At 43.6% G+C, this 20,087-nt stretch overlaps 1 protein-coding gene across 7 annotated transcripts in view; it reads right to left on the bottom strand.

Annotated features, from left to right (window-relative positions):
- The window catches only part of ZFAND6 (zinc finger AN1-type containing 6), a 52,646-nt gene extending 33,936 nt beyond the window's left edge, over window positions 1-18,710 (bottom strand). For 4 of the 7 annotated variants that reach the window (XM_081964742.1, XM_081964746.1, XM_081964748.1 and 1 more), the window contains exon 1: window positions 18,551-18,710. The gene's annotated coding sequence lies outside the window, so the exon portion shown is untranslated. Of the gene's footprint in view, window positions 1-5,418; window positions 5,510-18,024; window positions 18,203-18,550 lie in introns of those variants that run through there. The other 3 variants (XM_081964744.1, XM_081964743.1, XM_081964745.1) reach the window with 3 other exon arrangements.
- Window positions 18,711-20,087: the final 1,377 nt, after the last annotated feature.

Raw genomic sequence — 20,087 nt, 5'->3', positions numbered from 1 at the left:
CTTGGTAAGGCCACACTTGGAATATTGCATCCAGTTTTGGTCGCCACGATATAAAAAAAGATGTTGAGACTCTAGAAAGAGTCCAGAGAAGAGCGAGAAAGATAATTAGGGGACTGCAGGCTAAAACATAGGAAGAACGGTTGCAGGAACTGGGTAGGCCTAGTTTAATGAAAAGAAGGACTAGGGGTGACATGATAGCAGTGTCCCAATATCTAAGAGGCTGTCATAAAGAAGAGGGAGTCAAACTATTCTCCAAAGCACCCGAGGATGGGGCAAGAAGCAATGGATGGAAACTAATCAAGGAGAGGAGCAACTTAGAACTAAGGAGAAATTTCCTGACAGAGAGAACAATTCACCAGTGGAACAACTTGCCTCCAGAAGTTGTGGGTGCTCCAATACTAGAAGTTTTAAAGAAGAGATTGGACATTTTTTTTGTCTGAAATGGTATACGGTCTCCTGCCTGAGCAGGTGGGGTCGGACTAGAAGACCTCCAAAGCCCCTTCCAACTTTGTTATTCTGCTTTGTAAGTGGCTTGCCAAGTGAGAAGAGGAAGGGTCTGTGAACACAGAAGCTGCCCAATACTATTCTTAGATTCCACCTGTCCTTCCATTCTTCAAAAGGACCCAAATCAACATCGGTGAGTCCCTTCTTCCTTCTTCTCTCAGCTCTATAGCCACCACTAATAAGATTAGGATGAGAGCAATAACAACTGGCTCAAAGAGCTTCAATGACGAGAGGAAAGGATTAACTCTGACTCCTTCACCTCATCCTACGTATTACAGTTTGTCCTCAACTTACTTGGGACCACAATTTCTGTTGCTAAGCAAGGAGGTTGTGAAGTGAGTCACGCCTAATTTTACAATCCTTTTCAGACCCCAGGATGCGGCATCCATTGTAAATACACTCCATGCCAAGTATCCCAATTCCAATTACGCAGGGAAGCTTCAAGAGTCGATAAGTGTGAGGAACCAGTCCTAAGTAATTTGTTTCATGCCACTGTAACTTTGAACAGTCGCTAAATGGATGGCTGTAGGATGAGGACTACCTGTACATCTCTGAAGAGATGAATAAGCAAAGCCAAGTATCATTATATTAGATGGAAGGGGGGAGGGGGTTGGGCGACAACTCCTTTATTAATGAAATACAACTTCAGGAACTTTTAAGATGTGAGCTCACTGTAACAGCATTGCCAAAAAGGCATTAAGAGTTGTTAACCTTATTTTGCGAAGCTTCTTCTCCGGTAACATTGAATTGTTAACTAGGGCATACAAAACCTTTGCCAGACCAATTCTCGAATACAGCTCGTCTGCCTGGAATCCACAGTCTATATCGGACATTAACGCAATTGAGCAAGTCCAGAGGTATTTCACGAGAAGAGAACTCCACTCCTCTGCTCACAATAGAATTCCCTATGCCACCAGGCTTGAAATTTCGGGCTTGGACAATCTGGAACTGCGCCGCCCGCGATCCAACCTAAGCATAGTACACAAAATTGTCTGCTACAACATCCTACCTGTCAACGACTTCTTCAGCTTCAACCTCAATAATACACGGGTAAACAATCGATACAAACTCAAAGTAAACTGCTCCAAACTCGATTGCAGAAAATACTACTTCAGCAACAGAGTGGTCAACGCCTGGAATGCTCTACCTGACTCTGTTGTTACAGCCTCAAACCCCCCCACAGCTTCAACCTCAAACTGTCTACTATGGACCTCACCCCATTCCTAAGAGATCTTTAAAGGGGGCACGCATAAGCGCACCATTGTGCCTACCGTCTCTCTTACTGTCCCCACTTATCTGCATCTACTGCCTTTGTTCATGTATCTGTTCATGCTTACATCTGTTACCTTGTACATGTTTGACAAACAAACAAATAAAACTCCCAGAATTCCCCAGCCGTGTAAAAAAATTAAGATAACAGCAAATTGAAATCCACTTTTAAAAAAATAATAATAATATTCAACTGTAAGACATCTGCTTTCCCTGCAAACAACATGTACAACTGGCATGAAGCCCAGTTGAAGGGTTTATCACTTCATCTAATGCTTACAAGAATGAGATCTTTGCTAATGTAGATCCTACCGAGAGAATCCACCCTAAGAATGTCCTGGGGGAAGGTGGGGGGGGAGCAAAGTACCCCTACGTGCAACTTCACGCATTCGCCAACTGCTGAAGCGTACCGTTATTATTATTATTGTTGTTACCGCTTGGCATCCCCACCGCTAAAACCTGAACTGTTCAAACATGTGCGTTAAAACATACAGAGAAATTCCTTATCAGAACACACAAAAGAACCATTTCACCCAGGGCATCGGAGATTTGAAACGTTGATTCCAAAAAAAAGAGAGAAAGGTATGCTGGAATGGAAGAAGTCAGCCAATTTCTATTCTGTCCAATTTGTTGGATAAAGTCAACAACGCCTGGAGGGAAATTTTCGAGCATTGCTGCTTGCTTATCTAGCCAGGCCTCGCTTTTGCAGAGAGGGCAACTCCAAAGCCGTACATAGCAGAGGCTTTTTTCTTCCCGTCCGATCTGTCAAATCATAGGTAAAGGATCCCCTCGCACATATGTGCTAGTCGTTCCCGATACTAGAGGGCGGTGCTCATCTCCATTTCAAAGCCGAAGAGCCAGTGCTGTCCGAAGATGTCTCCGTGGTCATGTGGCCGGCATGACTAAACGCCAAAGGCGCACGGAACGCTGTTACCTTCCCACCAAAGATGGTCTCTATTTTTTCTACTTTCATTTTTTTATGTGCTTTCGAACTGCTAGGTTGGCAGAAGCTGGGACAAGTAACGGGAGCTCACTCCATTACGCGGCGCTAGGGATTCGAACCGCCGAACGGTCAACCTTTTTTAAAATACATTTTTTATTTTCAAACAAACACAAATACACAAAACATATAACATAAAAACCTCTTCAACTGCATACAGTGTGTCGATTGGTTGCAAGGTATTTCTGCATCCTTTCCATAGTCATCCCTTGAGCTTCATCAAAATTCACATATTGTCAATCAAATATCTTTGTATACATTATTATTATACTTCATTTGTTTGATTATCACTATTGTTTCTCCATTTTAAACAAGATATTCTAAATATGTATCCATTTATATTATAATGATTCATTATATCATCTTCAATATACCCAATAATAAAGAATTTTTTATATCCTATTCTAAATCATTCTATTATTTTAGCATTGAAAACATTCTCTAATAATTTTCAATTCCATGATTTTTCCATTATTAGTATCACCAATCTAATATACATGTATACAAATTGTTATCATTGTTAAACATCCATTAAGCATAGCTATTATTACATCCTTTTTATATGAAACATATTAAATTTGAAGTAAATTTATATTATGGCATTTCATTACATCATCCTGAAATCATCCAATGATATTACATCTTTATATTCTATTCTATATATAATTATTTATTTTATAAAAAAGTTTTTCAACATCATCCTCACTTACAGTTTGCATAACATTTCATATTATCAATCTAGTATATATAAATGCTTTATTATCATTATTAATCATTTATTTGACTATAGCTATTATTACTTTGTCTTTATACATAGTCCTCAAAATTTAACGACATTTAAGTAAATTTTATCGTGACATTTCATTTCATCCTGAACTGCCGACCTTTCTGATGGATAAGCTCAGTCTTAGCCACTGAGCCACCGCGTCCTTTGTCAAATCATAAATCACTTGAATTAAAGGAATATTGTTGGGATCTTCCACTGACTTCACTGGGAGGCCTCTTAAGAGAGTGGAAAGCACCGGCCTAAGGCCCCACCCTCTTCAGATTTGATTGTCAACATGTCCCGTTGCCATCAACACTACTACTTCCTTACCTTGGGGTAGGCAACTGAAGGACAGCTGGTCCTTTTTATGGCCTCCAGATACCGTCCCAGATATTTCAAAAAAAAAACATTTGCTCCGAACAGCTGACATCTCCCTTCCTTGCCCAAATCCCTGACTTTTATCCCAGAGAAGTCAAGGCTGATGCAAGCTGAAATATAGGCCGTTCCGTGAAAACGTGACAACACATTTGTTCCCGGATGAAAAAAGCCGGCAACTTCCTTCTCACACGGAGGCAGATCCTCTTACACATTGCCCGTCGCTTCCAAAACAGGCAGCTTTACTCAAAGAGTACAGGTAGTCCTCGACTTAACGGTGACAACTGTTGCTAAACAAAGCGGTCGTTGAGGGAGTTTTGCCCCATGTGGCAGCTCTCTTTTTTTTTTTAGCCACGGTGAAGCAAATCGCAACCGTTGTTCAGTGAATCGTGCGGTCATTAAGTGACTCTGGCTCTGCCCACCCCTCCCATGGATTTGACCCGTCGGAAGCCAGCTGGAAAGATGACCAATGGTTATCATGTGACCCCTAGGAAAATGCCATAAATATAGGCTTGGAATTTGACCGCATGAACCGCTAAGCGTAAAAACCAATCGAAAAGTCACTTTTGGGGGAACTTTGAAGGGTCGCTAAACGAAATGGTTATAAGTCGAGGACTACCTATAAGGGACAGGTAATTTCCAAGCAAAAGATACAGTATTTATCATCCGACTTAAGCCCGGCCACCAAGCTGCACATCTCCACCGCTCAAGTAAGACACTATATATTCTTTTTTCCCCTCCTGCAATTTCCTGCTATTCTCATCGAGCCCCCACCCCAACCCACAGGTTTCAAAGCCAACACCCCAAATGATACACCTGAAGGAAGGGAGGTCTCCTCTTCCATCTCCGTTAAAGAAATCAGTCGTGAAAGGAGAACTGACCCCAGCCCAGCTGGGTTCACGACTTCGGCTGTTTAGAAACCCCAAAGGCAGTCCACAAATTCTGTTATTTCAACTCTCCAGGTTTGTTTTGGTTTTTTTTTACCCAAAAGATTTCCCAGGCCAGCTGAAACAACAAACAACAACAGCCCCTAGGAAGAGTTTTGCTTTACAACAGTCGACTCCTCTGGAAAGAAAGCCCCCGTCCCACCCAATCCCACCCCACCCCAAAACAACAACCCCACCAGATCCCCCCAAAAGTGGAAAGCTTTAAAATGCACAGATCCGAGAGCTGCCCTGTCATCCCAACACAGACCTATTAGTTTTGCAGCACTGCAAAACTCACTCTCTCCTCTCCCTGAATCAACTTTTTCTTTCTCTCTCTCTCTCTCTCTCTCTTTAAGGAAGTTTCCCTACGGGAAAACAAAGTTTGTTTCTGGGCACCTGATTTCCTGTTCCAAAAGATCCCTTTTGTTCGGCTTCTCCCCCTATTAATTTTCACAGCCTGCCAAAGCAACGGAAAAGCGACAAAGCTACGGGGCAGCCAGAAACGCATGGGTCCCCGCGAGTGGAAAACAAACAAGCAATCGAACGACAACAACAACATAAAAAAGAACCAAGCCTACCCACCAATTCTGCACAATTTTTTTTTTCCTGTTTGCTTCACCCCAGATTAACTTCACTGGAAGCTGTACTCCAGTGCAGCCTATCCTTTTGCAACAAGCTCCACCTTTCTGCAACATGACTGGCCAAACTGGGAAAACTCCACCCTGTTTGCAAAGCTTATAATCCTAATTGGTAAAGGCTAATATCTATTATTTAAAGAACTTTTTCCTTGCTAGCAAGATAGGTTCAGCAGGTTAAGGCAATGCTGAGCAGGCTGGTTTCTTAAAGAGACAGCGCAGCAAACTAGCAGGGCAAAAGGAAAAAAAAAAAGGGCAACTTTTATAGGGAAACGGCTGTTCAAAACACACAACGCGCAACACCCATAGGCAAAGCAGGCCAGGCGGAGAGGTAAACGAAAGGAAAAAAGACAAGTTAGTGATGGTTTTGGGGGAAACTTTCGTGTAGTTGTAAGGCGCTCGTCAAAGGTGAAGTCACCTGAAATAAAACATGTGTGATTTGAAGTCAGCCTGTTATGTTGAAGCTGGTTGTTAGGCAAAAACTTTGCAAATTGCAAAAAACAAACACACCATGCAAGGCAATTGATTTGCCGCCTCTGCTCTTGTTTATTTTAAAAGACAAGATCAACTTTTCCCCATTTGCAAAATTGTGAAGCGCCACCCACGCTGTATTCAACGTCTCTGCCCTGGGGGGGGAGGGGGGGAGAGGGTGTCAACCAGCAAGGTGATTGTTCCCTTCCACTAAAAAAATACACTATTTCAAGTTGTTATTTTCCATACAGCTGACAGAGAGTAAAAAACAATACAGTCCATCAGGATCTCACATAGATCTATCCGGTTGTAAAACAAGCACATTTTACCACTTTCCTTGTCGCCGTTGATAAGTGAATCACTGCAGCCGTTAAGTGAGTACCACAGCTGTTAAGTGAATCTGGCTTCCCCGGTCACTTCGCTGGGCAGGCGGTCGCAAAAGTGTATCAAATGACCCCAGGACACTGCAACTTGTCATAATTAAGAGTCAGTTGCTAAGTGTCTGAATTTTGATCGCTTGCAATGGTTTTTAAGTGTGATCACGGTCATAAGTCACTTTTTTCTGTAATGTTGTCACTTCAAGCGGTCATTAAATGGACTGTTGTAAGCCGAGGACAACCTATAGCTGTAATGGCGAACCTATGGCATGCGGGCCACAGGTGAGTCATCGCCCCAGCTTGTGCACGCTTTCGGCACGCAACAACAAAAAGGCGAAGCTCAAATACTTTGGCCACCTAATGAGAAGGAAGGACTCCCTGGAGAAGAGCCAAATGCTGAGAAAGATGGAGGGCAAAGAAGAAGGGGACAACAGAGAATGAGGTGGCTGTATGGAGTCATCGAAGCAGTCGGCGTGAGCTTAAATGGACTCCAGAGGATGGTAGAGGACAGGAAGGCCTGGAGGAACATTGTCCATGGGGCCGCGATGGATCGGACATGACTTCGCAACTAACAACAGCAACACCAACAAAAATAATTGGGTGTTTTTTTTCCACTTGTGAACCTGAATCGGGGAGCTCCAGGGTGAAATTTCAACTTAATCGTGGAGACCACTGAGTGATCTTAACCCAGTCCCATTTGGCAGACTGACTAACCTCCCAAGATTGTTGTAAGGAAGAAACAGGTAGGAATTATACCAACAAACATCACAGAGAAAAGAAGTGTTCTTATTTAAAGGAATATATTCTTAAGAAATAACCATTCATAAGACAAGCAAAGCCAAAACTTAAGGATTAGTTCACAGCATTTTAAAACCACTTGGATGTTTTCCACTTCGGGATACTTTACAATTCTTTTAAAAGCATCGTATTCTAGACTATTAAAAGCATTGTATTCTATTAAAAAGTTACTTCCCGAGAAAGGTGTGAAAACAAAATAAACCGCCTTTTAACCTCAGTGCTGTTTTTCATTTCATATTTTAGTAAAAAAAAAAAATCTACAAATGTACAGCAATATTCTAATTGGCTCCACAAGCAGCCTCCTTTTTCAAAATAACCAAAAGAAAAAAAAAAGCCTTATTTGTGCAGCTTTGAGAAGTATCGACTTTTGTTTGCATCTTCAGTTTGAAGAGAACTCCTAAATGTTACTACATCATCAACACATTAAAAAGGAATCAGATAACAAAAGAATAACAGCTTCCTTAATGGACCTCAATGTCTGCTTTTATTGCTTAGGACATAATGAAGGGACATGAATCGCATCCAAAGATTTTGGGGGGGAAATGCCTAAGAAACAAAATTAAGCCTGGGAGTTTGGCAGCAAAAAATTGGGAGAAAGACCTCCAAAAAAAGAGACAATTTGAGTTAGAAAGTTCCATTTGACAGCATGAGAAGGTAAACATTTAAATGGGTTAAATTTCTTCAGTGATGGTGTCTTAACATGCTAGATCGTATTTCAATGAAGATATGGCATATCATGGCATCCGGCCCTCTCAATTCCTGGCAAATAGATGGGGAAGTGAAAGATTTTATTTTCCTGGGCTCCAAGATCACCGCAGATGGGAACTGCAGCCAAGAAATTAAAAGACGCTTGCTCCTGGGGAGGAAAGTTATGGCAAACTTAGACAGCATACTAAAAAGCAGAAACATCACCCTGCCAACAAAAGTATGTATAGCCAAGGCGATGGTTTTCCCCGTTGCAATGGATGGCTGTGAAAGTTGGACCATAAGAATGGCTGAGAGCCAAAGAATTGAGTCCTTTGAACTCTGGTGCTGGAGAAGACTCCTGCGAGTCCCTTGGACTGCAAGGGGATCCAACCGGTCAGTCCTAGAGGAGATCAACCCTGAATGCTCTTTAGAAGGCCAGATCCTGAAGATGAAACTTAAATCCTTTGCCCGCCTAATGAGAAGGAAGGACTCCCTGGAGAAGAGTCTGATGCTGGCAAAAGAAGAAGGGGACAGAAGAAGATAAGGTGGCTGGATGGAGTCATTGAAGCAGTCAGTGTGAGCTTAAAAGGACTCCAGAGGACGGTAGAGGACAGGAAGGCCTGGAGGAACGTCGTCCATGGAGTCACGATGGGTCGGACACGACTTTGCAACTAACAACAACAAATGAAGATACTGCATTTATCTGAAAATAATCCAATTTCCCTTACACATAATCTACCTTTAAACATTCATCTTAAATTGACCGAAACTCCAGTAATGCAAGTATATTTTGTTTTTGTTTTTCCCCCCCATTGGCCTCCACTGCCATGAGTTTGTGTTAAATTCAGGGTCATCTCTTCAGAAACGGCCATTATATTCTTCATAGGAAAACATGACTGGTCTTTCAGGAAATTTTGCCATACTGTAGACTAAAAATATCCAGAAATCTGACATTCATTGCACAATTCCAGTAGCCAAAGATTTCTGACGTTGTAAATTAAGGACAGTTTATTTATTCAAATGTCTTCTTTTATGCATTTGCCAATTTTGTTCTTACTGTTCTGGGAACAATAATTTGGCTCCATCCATCCCTCTTTTTCAGTGAACTCCTTTCTTTTCAACTGCATTAAAAAAAAAAAAACTTAAGTGTGCAAATTAAAGTAGAAGGGGGAACTCTTCCTCTCCGCAAACCCCACTTCCTTCAAGCATTGACGATGTTACCTAGTTGGGTAATGAAACATCTACATGAAAACAAACAAGCTCAAGAGAGCATCAAGAGCCCTACAGTTTTCTTCCTCCTCTTTCTCCACTCCACAAACCCCACTCCCTCCTAGCACTGATGATGTTACCTAGTTGGATAATAAAACGTCTGCAAGAAAACGAACAATCTCAGAGAGCACCCAAGACCCCTTGCAGGCTAGCTCCTCTGCTATGGAGAAACACCAGACTGTTTGGCACCACAATTCTTAAGTTTGTTTTTCAAAGCATCAACTAAAACTCTTGTCGGTTAACAGAAATCTAACTGGGCAAAGGAATGAGTCTGTTTGCTCTTTAACTTCATTAGCCAGTGGATTCAGAGAACTATGACAAGCAGCAACAGCAGCTGCCTTCTCCCAAATTGTGACACAGATATCTTTATTCCCTTCCTCGGCTGCCGCTTGAGAATCTCTCCTGTTGCTCCAGTCAGCTGCTCCTTTGCTCGGAGCAAAGAATGAAGATGCCCCAAGTGGTTTTGGCAGCTGAATGATCAAGGAAGGGACGTTTCCAAAACTGACCACTGGTACTGTACAGATGAAGGAAAAAGGAGATTTAAGAAGGCCGTGCCAAAATCTGGCTGGTAAATAAGAGCAGACTGACATCCTGGCCGGAGTGCAAATGGAATAGACAGTTTTCTACACTTAAATTTATGGGGAATAAAACTGCTATAACTGCATCGGAAAAGGTAGCTCCTTTTTCTGCACAAATAAAACAACCAGCCACAAGGGCAGAGCTGACAAAAACTGCAGCATCAAGGCAAAAGGAGGGTGTATCTCTACTGTTTTTAAAAGACCACTTTAAGCAATGTAACTTTAAAAAAAGCAGTTAATGGCAAACATCATAGAATATAGAATAACAAGGTTGGAAGGGTTCTTGGAGGTCATCTTGTCCAACCCCCTACTCAAGCAGGAGATCCCATAACCATTCTGGACAAATGGTTGTCCAATCTCTCCTTGAAAGACTCCAACGATGGAGCACCCACAACTTCTGGAGGCAAACAAAGCAAAATAACAGAGTTGGAAAGGACCTTGGAGGTCTTCTAGTCCAATCCCGTGCTCAAGTAGGAAACCCTAGAGATGGCTAAATGTTTTGTCCAAACCCTAACCCCACACCCACAATGCAATGTGCGCACAACACACACACCCCGTGCCCCCCTGCGCATGCACATGTGACTCCTCCGAGCCCCGTTTTGGGCCTGAAGGCCACCTTCAGCCTCCTGGAACCAAAAATGGGTCGCAGGAGGGGGGCGCTGCACCCCTACCCACACCCTTGGGACTAGCAGGCCTCCCTGAAGCCCTCTGGGACCAAAAAAGGGCACACCGCACTCCCTGCACATGCAAGCTTACCCCCCCCCCATGCATGCACATGCATCTCCACATGTGCCCCACTCCCGCGCATGACTGGTAGAAATCAGCTAGCCGGCAGGAGGTGCGCTGGCACGAGCAATGGAGAAGAACCTTCTTGCGTGCCTGCAGAGAGAGTTCCGCATACCACCTGTAGCACTTTTTCCCAAAAGGTTTCCACAATTTTGGCCACTACTGTATGTACCATCTGCTCTGAATATTTGTTATACACTTTTAGCCTTACAGATGTTCATTTTTAAAAGCTTGTTTCTATCAGTGCTGTCTGCGTGACCATAATGAAGGATTGATTTGAAGCAAGGTTTAAGATGATTAGATCAGATCTCCACCTCAGAGTCAGTTTCACCAACATTTGGGCTGTTGCAAATATTAACTTGTCTTATAGAGGAATCTGACAGGAGAAAATATCCTGAATTAGATTTAGAGTCAAATTTACAGCTGCTCTTTGGTCATTATGGGGATGCAAGGAAAAATATACATTATAGCTATGCAATGCATAGATTACATTCTTAGCTTTCAAGGAACACAGTCATTTTAAATGGCATTCATAAAGTCCTTACAAGTCCAAGATTATTTTTTTCGGCACCACAACTTAATAAAGTGATTTTCTTTTCTTTCAATCTCACAGACTAAGGTGAGGAGAATGTTTTAAAAACAAAGCTAGACAGGTCTCAGTGCCACATCAGTGTTCTCAATCCTTGGGCATCATGAAATTTCAAACTATTTTATCCAACACAGCAGCCTGAAAGTAAGAGAGATGATATCCAATACCGTTCAAATATAACACTCAAGAAACTCAAAACGATTCCAAATATCTCTTGATCTGTAAAAACAACACTTGTTAGATTGGGGAACGTTCTGCTGAACTGCAACCATTTCAATCAATTTAAAAAATTCAAGGCAAGAAATATCAATCATCTCGTAAACACAGATCTAGCATGACATATATCATTTAACAGAATAGCAGAGTTGGAAGGGACCTTGGAGGTCTTCTAGTCCAACCCCCTGCACAAGCAGAAGACCCAATACTATTTCAGACAAATGGCTGTCCAATCTCTTCTTAAAAACCGCCAGTGTTGTAGCACCCGCAACCTCTGGTGGTAAGCTGTTCCACTGATTAATTGTTCCGTCCGGAAATTTCTCTCTAGTTCTACCTTCGTTCGCACCTTGATTGGTTTCCATCCGTTGCTTCTTGCCCTGCCTTCTTCAGATGCTTTGGAGAACAGGTTGACCCCCTCTTCTTTGTGGCAGCCCCATAGATATTGGGACCTGAGAGATGCCAGGTCAATCCTACTTACTTCTACTTTGCTAGCAGTATTAAAAGCTGAATTTTAACCCTAAGAGACAATTACTTGCTTTAAAAAAATCAAATTCATATACTGAATGAATTCTAAGCAGTTTCAATTCAGTAGAGTATTTCATTGTTTTAAATATACAAACTGAAACAGTTATTATTATGCTCCAGGTTATCATACCATGAGTACTGTAGATATGATCAACCAACCAAAAACAAATCAGAATTATTTAGGCATAAACAAAGTTTAGAGGAAAACAGCTGTAACCTATTCCCAACTTCCCATTTCCTCTTCTCAAACGGGTGTCTTACCCAGGAAGAAAAATGAACGGAAGGCAAACATTTACCTGCTTTTTCAACAAACAACAGCGTTAAAGAAATAAAAAATCCAGAAATGAAACCATGCACCTCCTATGCTGTTCCCTTTGGCTTCCAACTTGCTAGTTTTCGTCACCGAGAAAGCAGATATAACAAGCAAGATCATGGTGACCCATAAAATAGAATAAAAATAAAATTGCTTCCCCAAGATGCACAAACCCAGCTATCAAATAACAAAGCAGCTTATTAAGCCGCTTCAGAATAACAATAATAATAATAAAAAAATCTCATTACATTGTTACTTTGTCAACAACTGATGTCAAAATCCAGCTGATTGTTTTAATTAAGTGACGGTTCATCTACTACTGATGTGGCATCTCAACATGAGATTTTTTGAAGTGTTCCTTTTCCATAAACGTGTGTTCCTTTGCCAAGCTAAGAGATGGCAAAAATCCAGGTAAACATCTCTTTAAAAACACCCCAGTAGAGCAATATGAACATCTTACAATGCCTCCTGACACGAATAACCTGAGAATAGTATTGAAAGATAATCCTTTCAAAAAAAAATATCCCCTGAAAATACAATTAAGTGTGGATCACACTTGGACTACACATTAGACAAATAGCTTCCTGTAAAGGTAAAGGTTCCCCTCACACATATGTGCTAGTCGTTCCCGACTCTAAGGGGCGGTGCTATTCTCCGTTTCAAAGCTGAAGAGCCAGCGCTGTCCGAAGACGTCTCTCTCCATGGCCATGACTAAACGTCGAAGGCGGACGGAATGCTGTTCCCTTCCCACCAAAGGTGGTTCCTATTTTTCTAGTTGCATTTTTACGTGCTTTCGAACTGCTGGGTTGGCAGAAGCTGGGACAAGTAATGGGAGCTCACCCCCATTATGCAGCACTAGGGATTTGAACCGGTGATCTTTCTGATCGACGAGCTCAGCGTCTTAGTCACTGAGCCACTGCATCCCTATTGTGCTCAGTAGCATAACCCAATTATGTGCACCAGCCATGCCAGGGTCTTCAGCAAACCGCTTGTGGTACTTTTGTGTTGTGTTATCTCTAGCAAGTTAAAGGGAATGACGTATCCTCTCCTCCTTCTACTCTCCCACTGGGCCTTTCAGCATTTTGAGAGCTAAAAGAGGGCAAACGAAAGAAGTGTGGCAATCCCAATCGAAAAGCAACTTTTCCAGGCCTCCCATAATTTAAGACTGTCACTCGGGACAAAGAATCTGATCTAAGTTTGGATGTTCCAATTAAGATCCCGCTGCAGAAATAGAGAGAGACAAGAGCAAATGCTTACATGGGAAATTAAGAGATTTCTTAATATGCCAAACGTGGATTTGAGTCCACAGGAGTCCCAAATCCAGATGCTTCTAGTCCTATTAACCGTGACATCCAAAAATCACAATCACACCTTCTTTTTAAAAAATGGTGAATGAAACTTAAAATGGTTAGCATTTTTAAATTACCAGGAACGCGGTGGCTAAGACGCAGAGCTTGTTGATCAGAAAGGTCGGCAGTTTGGAGGTTCGAATCCCTAGTGCCGCGTAACGGAGGGAGCTCCCTTTACTTGTCCCAGCTTCTGCCAACCTAGCAGTTCGAAAGCACGTTAAAAATGCAAGTAGAAAAATAGGAACCACCTTTGGTGGGAAGGTAACAGTGTTCTGTCCGCTGTCAGCATTTAGTCATGCCGGTCACATGACCACGGAGACGTCTTCAGACAGCACTGGTTCTTCGGCTTTCAAACAGAGATGAGCACCGTCCCCTAGAGTTGGGAACAACTAGCACATATGTGCAAGGGGAACCTTTACCTTTATTTCTCAATTGTTAACTCATGTAAAAGTTTGTCTTATACCACTTGTCTGAAATGGTATAGGGTTTCCTGCCTGAGCTGGGGATTGGACTAGAAGATCTCCAAGGTCCCTTCCAACTTGATATTCTGTTAAGACTACCAACAAAGGAGATGCCTTGATTAATAGGCGCCATAAAACTGGATGCAATTCTTCATAACTATAGAGAGACTTTTTCCATACAAGAAAAAGTCCCAAGACTGAAATGATGATGTTTTATATGGATTTGTTTATAAAGAGATGGGGTGTGGGATTAAAGAGAATATTGGTCGCAAATTAAGAGGTGATAAATTACAAAAATGGTTTGAGATGAAGTTCGGAAGTCGCTTTTTAAAATACTTCTTTCTTCTTTACTGTATTGTCTGAAGCCCACAAAGTTGTGAAATAACCAATGCATATAGCACTTTAGGAGCAATTCCGAACAAGTGGCTGTAGGAGAACATGAGGACATGTCTGTAATTCTTTTTTAAAAAATGCATGTTTTATTGGGATTCTGGAAGACTTCTATATGCTTCAACGCACCTTTCCAGAATAAAATCTATATACCCAGACTTTCAGCCTGAGGACAAAATAGCAAACAATAACCATTTTTGACACTAAAATGGCAATGCTCAAAGTACAAATGTATCGATGCTTTGTTGAAAAGACACAATTGGCTACTTTGCACAAGCTATACATTATACTTCGACACTCACAATGGCTGGATTCATACAATATGCTAAGCCTAAATCAAACTCATTACAAGCTTAGTGCAGTGTGTGAATTGACACATTGTCTGCTGCTAACACTGGGACTGTTAAGTCCCACAGAGAAAAAACAACAAATATAGACTTTTGCATATTACCTGATGGCCTACAAATGCTTATGTAAATATAAACTAGCGTGTTTCTAAGGTACCTCAAAATCTTATTGTCGCAAAAGACTATCATAAACACCTTCAACAGCATAGTCAAAAATAAATTTCTCAAGGTAGGATTCAAAAAATAACACAGACATAATTCTTTCCATGAAGTCTGCAGTCCCAAACATACCTAAAAATAAATACATAAAAAATAAAAAATAAAATAAAAAAGGAATCAGAATAGAGCTGGAAGGGACCTTGGTCTTCCAGTCCAGCCCCCTGCCCAAGCAGGAGAGCCTATAACATTTTAGACAAGTGACTGTCCAGTCTCTTCTTAAAAATCTCCAAAAATGAAGCACCCACAACTTCCGAAGGCAGAACCATTACACTGGTTAATTGTCCTCAATGTTAGGAAGTTTCTCCTTAATTCCAGGTTGCTTCTTTCCTTGATTAGTTTCCATCCATTGTTTCTGGTCCTGCCTTCTGGTGCTTCGTTTCAAAGCCGAAGAGCCAGCGCTGTCCGAAGATGTCTCTGTGGTCATGTGGCCGGCATGACTAAACGCCAAAGGCGCACGGAACGCTGTTCCCTTCCCACCAAAGGTGGTGTACTTGCACTTTTACATACTTTTCCACTTGCACTTTTACATATTTTCGAACTGCTAAGTCGGCAGAAGCTGGGACAAGTAACGGGAGCTCGCTCCGTTACGCGGCGCTAGGGATTCAAACCGCCGAACTGCCGGCCTTTCTGATCGGCAAGCTGAGCGTCTTAGCCACTGAAGAGGCCCCTGAGGTTGAACGTAGCCAACTTCCATGGCCTCTCCCAGTTCTAGATTTCTGTGAAAGAGGACAAACCGATACTACAGCAGGGCCTAAAAAGTTGCCCTTAGGAATCACACGCCCTGCCTGGACAGCTGAAGTTGCTCGTTGCAAACAAAACTCTCCATCACATCCATGGCTAAGTGCTTCACGGATGTTAGTCACCTGATTGACTCATCTGCTCCCAGGGCAGGGCACCTGAGGACAACAACAACTTATTTAAGATTCAGTTCACTTCCGTCACCTTGTTTATTAGTTAGGGACCGAGTGTTGCATCCTCTGTCCCTTCCATGATCACATCTGAATTATTGCCCTTTAAAAAAACACAACCTCTTCTTTCCTTCTCCACTTTTGTAACAAGGGATGGCCACTTTCGGAAGGCTGAAAGGAGTAGCCAAGGATGGCAACCTTCTTGCCTCTTCATCAGGCTGCTGGCTGCCATCCTTTGCTTCTTTTCAACCTTGATGGAAGCAACCGTCCCTTACTATAGAGACACCTGCAGCCTCAATTCTGTTTGCAGACCCCTTTGAAAACAATGAGGCTATTTCTCATACAAACACAAAAACTGAAAGGCCAATTTTAAAAGGGCTAAGGAACTTGGGAAAAAAAATAAAGGGGGGGAAAACAACCCTATATCCTTGGATCCATTATCACTTTGTTTCAGGATTCTGGAGGGAGGAACCTGGTCCTTGTTCCCAAACTTACAGGTTCCCAAACTTACACTTACAGGTCCACTTACACCTTTGCTGGGTCTAAGGTCAAACAAAACCCTAATGTTGTTGTTAGTTGCGAAGTCGTGCCCAACCCATCGCGACCCCATGGACAATGTTCCTCCAAGCCTTCCTGTCCTCTACCATCCTCTGGAGTCCATTTAAGCTCACGCCGACTGCTTCGATGACTCCATCCAACCACCTCATCCTCTTCCGTCCCCTTCTTCTTTGGCCCTCAATCGTTCCCAGCATGAGGCTCTTCTCCAGGGAGTTCTTCCTTCTCATTAGGTGGCCAAAGGATTTGAGTTTCCTCTTCAGGATCTGGCCTTCTAAAGAGCAGTCAGGGTTGATATCCTTTAGGACTGACCAGTTTGCTTGCCTTGCAGTCCAAGGGACTCGCAGGAGTCTTCTCCAGCACCATCGTTCAAAGGCCTCCATTCTTTGGCGCTCAGCCTTCCTTATGGTTCAACTTTCACACCATACATTGCAACTGGGAAAACCATAGCCTAATGCGTTAACCCTAAACGCGGGTACGTTAAAAGCATACCTCTAATGCTGCCCCAATGAAATCAAGTTTGACACCCCTGGTCTAAGGGAATCTCTCTGTGAACATTACCCTGTACTCTCCCTTTTCCCTTTTCCCAATCCACCTGAAGCATCCTTTACAGGTGTGTGTGTGTGATGCTCTTACGTCTCTCCAAACACGCATGCTATTTTTCTGGTTGCAAAAGAGGGAAAAAAATTGGTTCTGGTTCACCATGGCCCTCGTTTGGGTTTTCCCCATCTTCAAAGTTCAGAGATGTCCCTTCTCAGCCCTGGAGGAAGCTATTATGGAATGGGAAGAGTTCGCTTCTCTGCACGATTACTCATTTCAACCTTCAATTTCCCTGTCTTTTCTTCCAGCTTCTTTAAAGCTTTATTTATCAGTCCTGAACTCCAACCATAACTTCGTCCAGGAAAACCGAAGCAAAACCAACTCATCCCACGGAGTGGGTGAATTTCACAGGTGCAACTCCACCCCTCTCTCTCTCTCCTTCCCACTTCCTCCAGACTCCGGTTTTGATCAGGAAAAACAAAAGAAGACCTCACTTGGCCTTAAAGTTTAAAAAGTGACCTTGGCACCAGCCCTCCTTTCTCCCTCCCACTCCCTCGGCTTTTCCTTCCAAGAAACAACCAATTTCGTTGTATTTATTTTGTACAATAACAATAAAGGATATATACATATATACAACTTATATCCCCTTATCTTCTTCCTTGCCTGTACCCTGACATCTCAGTAGGCAATTGATTTCTCTCCTTGCACAAGTTTCCAAAGGTCAACAACTCACAAAACTTCCTCAAAGGTCGACAACACACAAAACTTCCTCAAGGCGAAGAGTCAGCTTTACTATGTCACAAGCTGTATTTACCACACCTTAACATTAAACCCAACTGGGCCTTGGTTTCAATCAATCAATCAGAATAGAACTGGAAGGGACCTTGGAGGTCTTCTAGTCCAACCCTCCCCCCCCTGCTCAAGCAGGAGACCCTACACCACTTCAGACAAGAGGTTGGTCAGTCTCTTCTTTAAACCCTCTGGTGATGGGAGCACCCACAACTTCCGAAGGGGCTTCGCACATCCCAATTAAACCAATCCCAACCGATTCTTGCTCCCTTCTGAATGCACAAAACCGCAATAACACACCAAGGGCCTTTAGCAGCTACAAATAGTTTACTGCAATGTTAGAAAGTTTTCCTCCTTCCCCAGCCCAAACCGTTTCACTCACTCTTGCTTGCGCCGAAAACACCATCTCTAGCCAAGTGGCTCAGCAGGATTTTAGGCGGATCCTAATAAGATGCTCCCCACCTCCAGATTTCATTGCATTTATGGGGTCCAAGAGGGGAAGGAGAGCCTGGGCTTCCCCCCCCCCCCTTAGGTGTGTGTGTGTCTGTCCCTTTTCTCCGGAGAGGGCAATGCAGACCACCGCCCCCACCCACCCACCCACCCAAACCTTCCTTACTCTCTGCAAGGAAGGGGGAAGAGAGTTGGGAAAATGTTTGGGCATGCACGTGTAGGAGAAACCGCGAATGTCGGCTTGTTTAAGGTCGTGCATGCAAGGGGGAGGGTAGAGGGGCGTGCGGGAGGAGGGGCGTGTTGGAAAGTGCGGGCTGTGAAGAGGAGAAAGTGAAAGGACATGGGGGGAAAAGGGGGGGTTCCCAAGGCCCTTCTTGGAACGAACCGGTGGGGTGGGGGGGCAAAGACAAGGAAACTAGCAAGGAAGACCTCGCTCCGCGCAGGCGCTCTCCGCTCACCTGACGATGCCGCCGCGGAGGGAGGGAGGGAAGGAGGTAGGAAGGGCTTGGTGGTCTCGCGCCGCGCAAGCCGCCGCTCTTCTCCGCGTCTCCGCTCCAACTGCTCCCCCCGCCGCGCAGCTCTTCCTATTTCCCTTCCTGCCCTCCTCAAGCCCCGCCCCTCCCGAAAGAAACAACGCGGGCGGGCGCTGATTGGCGGGAGTCGGGCGGGCGGGCGAAAGCGGACACGTGCTGCCCGGGAGAAGGCGGCGCCGTCGCCTCCTGGTCTCCCTTCTCTTTTTCTTTTCTTTTCTTTTCCTTTCCTTTCTTCTCTTTTCATTTCCTTTCTTCCTTCTTCCCTTCCTTTCCTTTCCTTCTATTTTTTTCCTTCTATCTTTCTTTCCTTTCTTTTCCTTCTATCTTTCCTTCCCTTCCCTTCTATCTTTCCTTTCCTTCTATCTTCCCTTCCCTTCTATCTTTGCTTCCCTTCTTTCCTTTTCTTTCCTTCTATCTTTCCTTTCCTTCTATCTTCCCTTCCCTTCTACCTTCCCTTCCCTTCCTTTCTTTTCCTTCTATCTTCCCTTCCTTTCCTTTCTTTTCTTCTATCTTCCCTTTCCTTCTATCTTTCCTTCTATCTTCCCTTCCCTTCTATCTTCCCTTTTCTTTCCTTCTATCTTCCCTTCTTTTCCTTTCCTTCTATCTTTTCTTTTCTTTATTTTGCAAAAAAGGGGGTTGTGAGGATGCGAGGGTGAGCTTCTGGAGGGGTAGAAGGGTGGGAAGGATCAGGTGTCCATGCAGACTTGCTGAAGGAAAAAGGATGCTGCAGGGACGTTGCAAGGGTGGGAAAGCTGTGCAACACCCACCCTGCAAGGTAGCCCAGGGGGTTGGGGGACCCGTGTGCTTCGGATGAATTGGGCTGTGACCACCAGCATCTGCTCTGATCCAAACGATGGGAGTTGTATTCCTAACCAAGCTGGGAATGGGCGGAGCATTGCAGACGGAGAGAAGGAAGCTGGGATGGGACTGAATAAGCCACTTCTGGCTGGGAACTGAAGCTGAAAAGAAGAAGAGAGGGTGACTTGAATGAACGTGTGAATCCTTGCAGCTTCTTGTAAGCCCAGAAAGTGTTTCCCACACAGAGGCTTTAATGAAGCACAGTCTGCTTCATGCTTTTGATCTTAGCCAATTCCGAGTGAAAGTTGGACCCTAAGGAAAGCTGAGCACCAAAGAATTGAGGCCTTTGACCTCTGGTGCTGGAGAAGACTCCTGCGAGAAGGACTGACTGGAGAAGAGCCTCATGCTGGGAACGATTGAGGGCAAAAGAAGAAGGGGATGACAGAGAATGAGGTGGCTGGATGGAGTCACTGAAGCAGTAGGCGTGAGCTTAAATGGACTCCAGAGGATGGTAGAGGACAGGAGGGCCTGGAAGAACGTTGTCCATGGGGTCGTGATAGGTCGGACACGACTTCGCAGCTAACAACAAAGGATAGGAAGGTCACCGCAATGCACAAAGAAAGCTATTCCTCACGGTTTACAAATCACACATGGCTTGGTTCAC

Source organism: Natrix helvetica, assembly GCF_964273705.1.
Source record: "Natrix helvetica genome assembly, chromosome: 12".
NCBI lineage: Eukaryota > Metazoa > Chordata > Lepidosauria > Squamata > Natricidae > Natrix > Natrix helvetica.
This window is presented reverse-complemented; position numbering and strand designations above follow the sequence as displayed.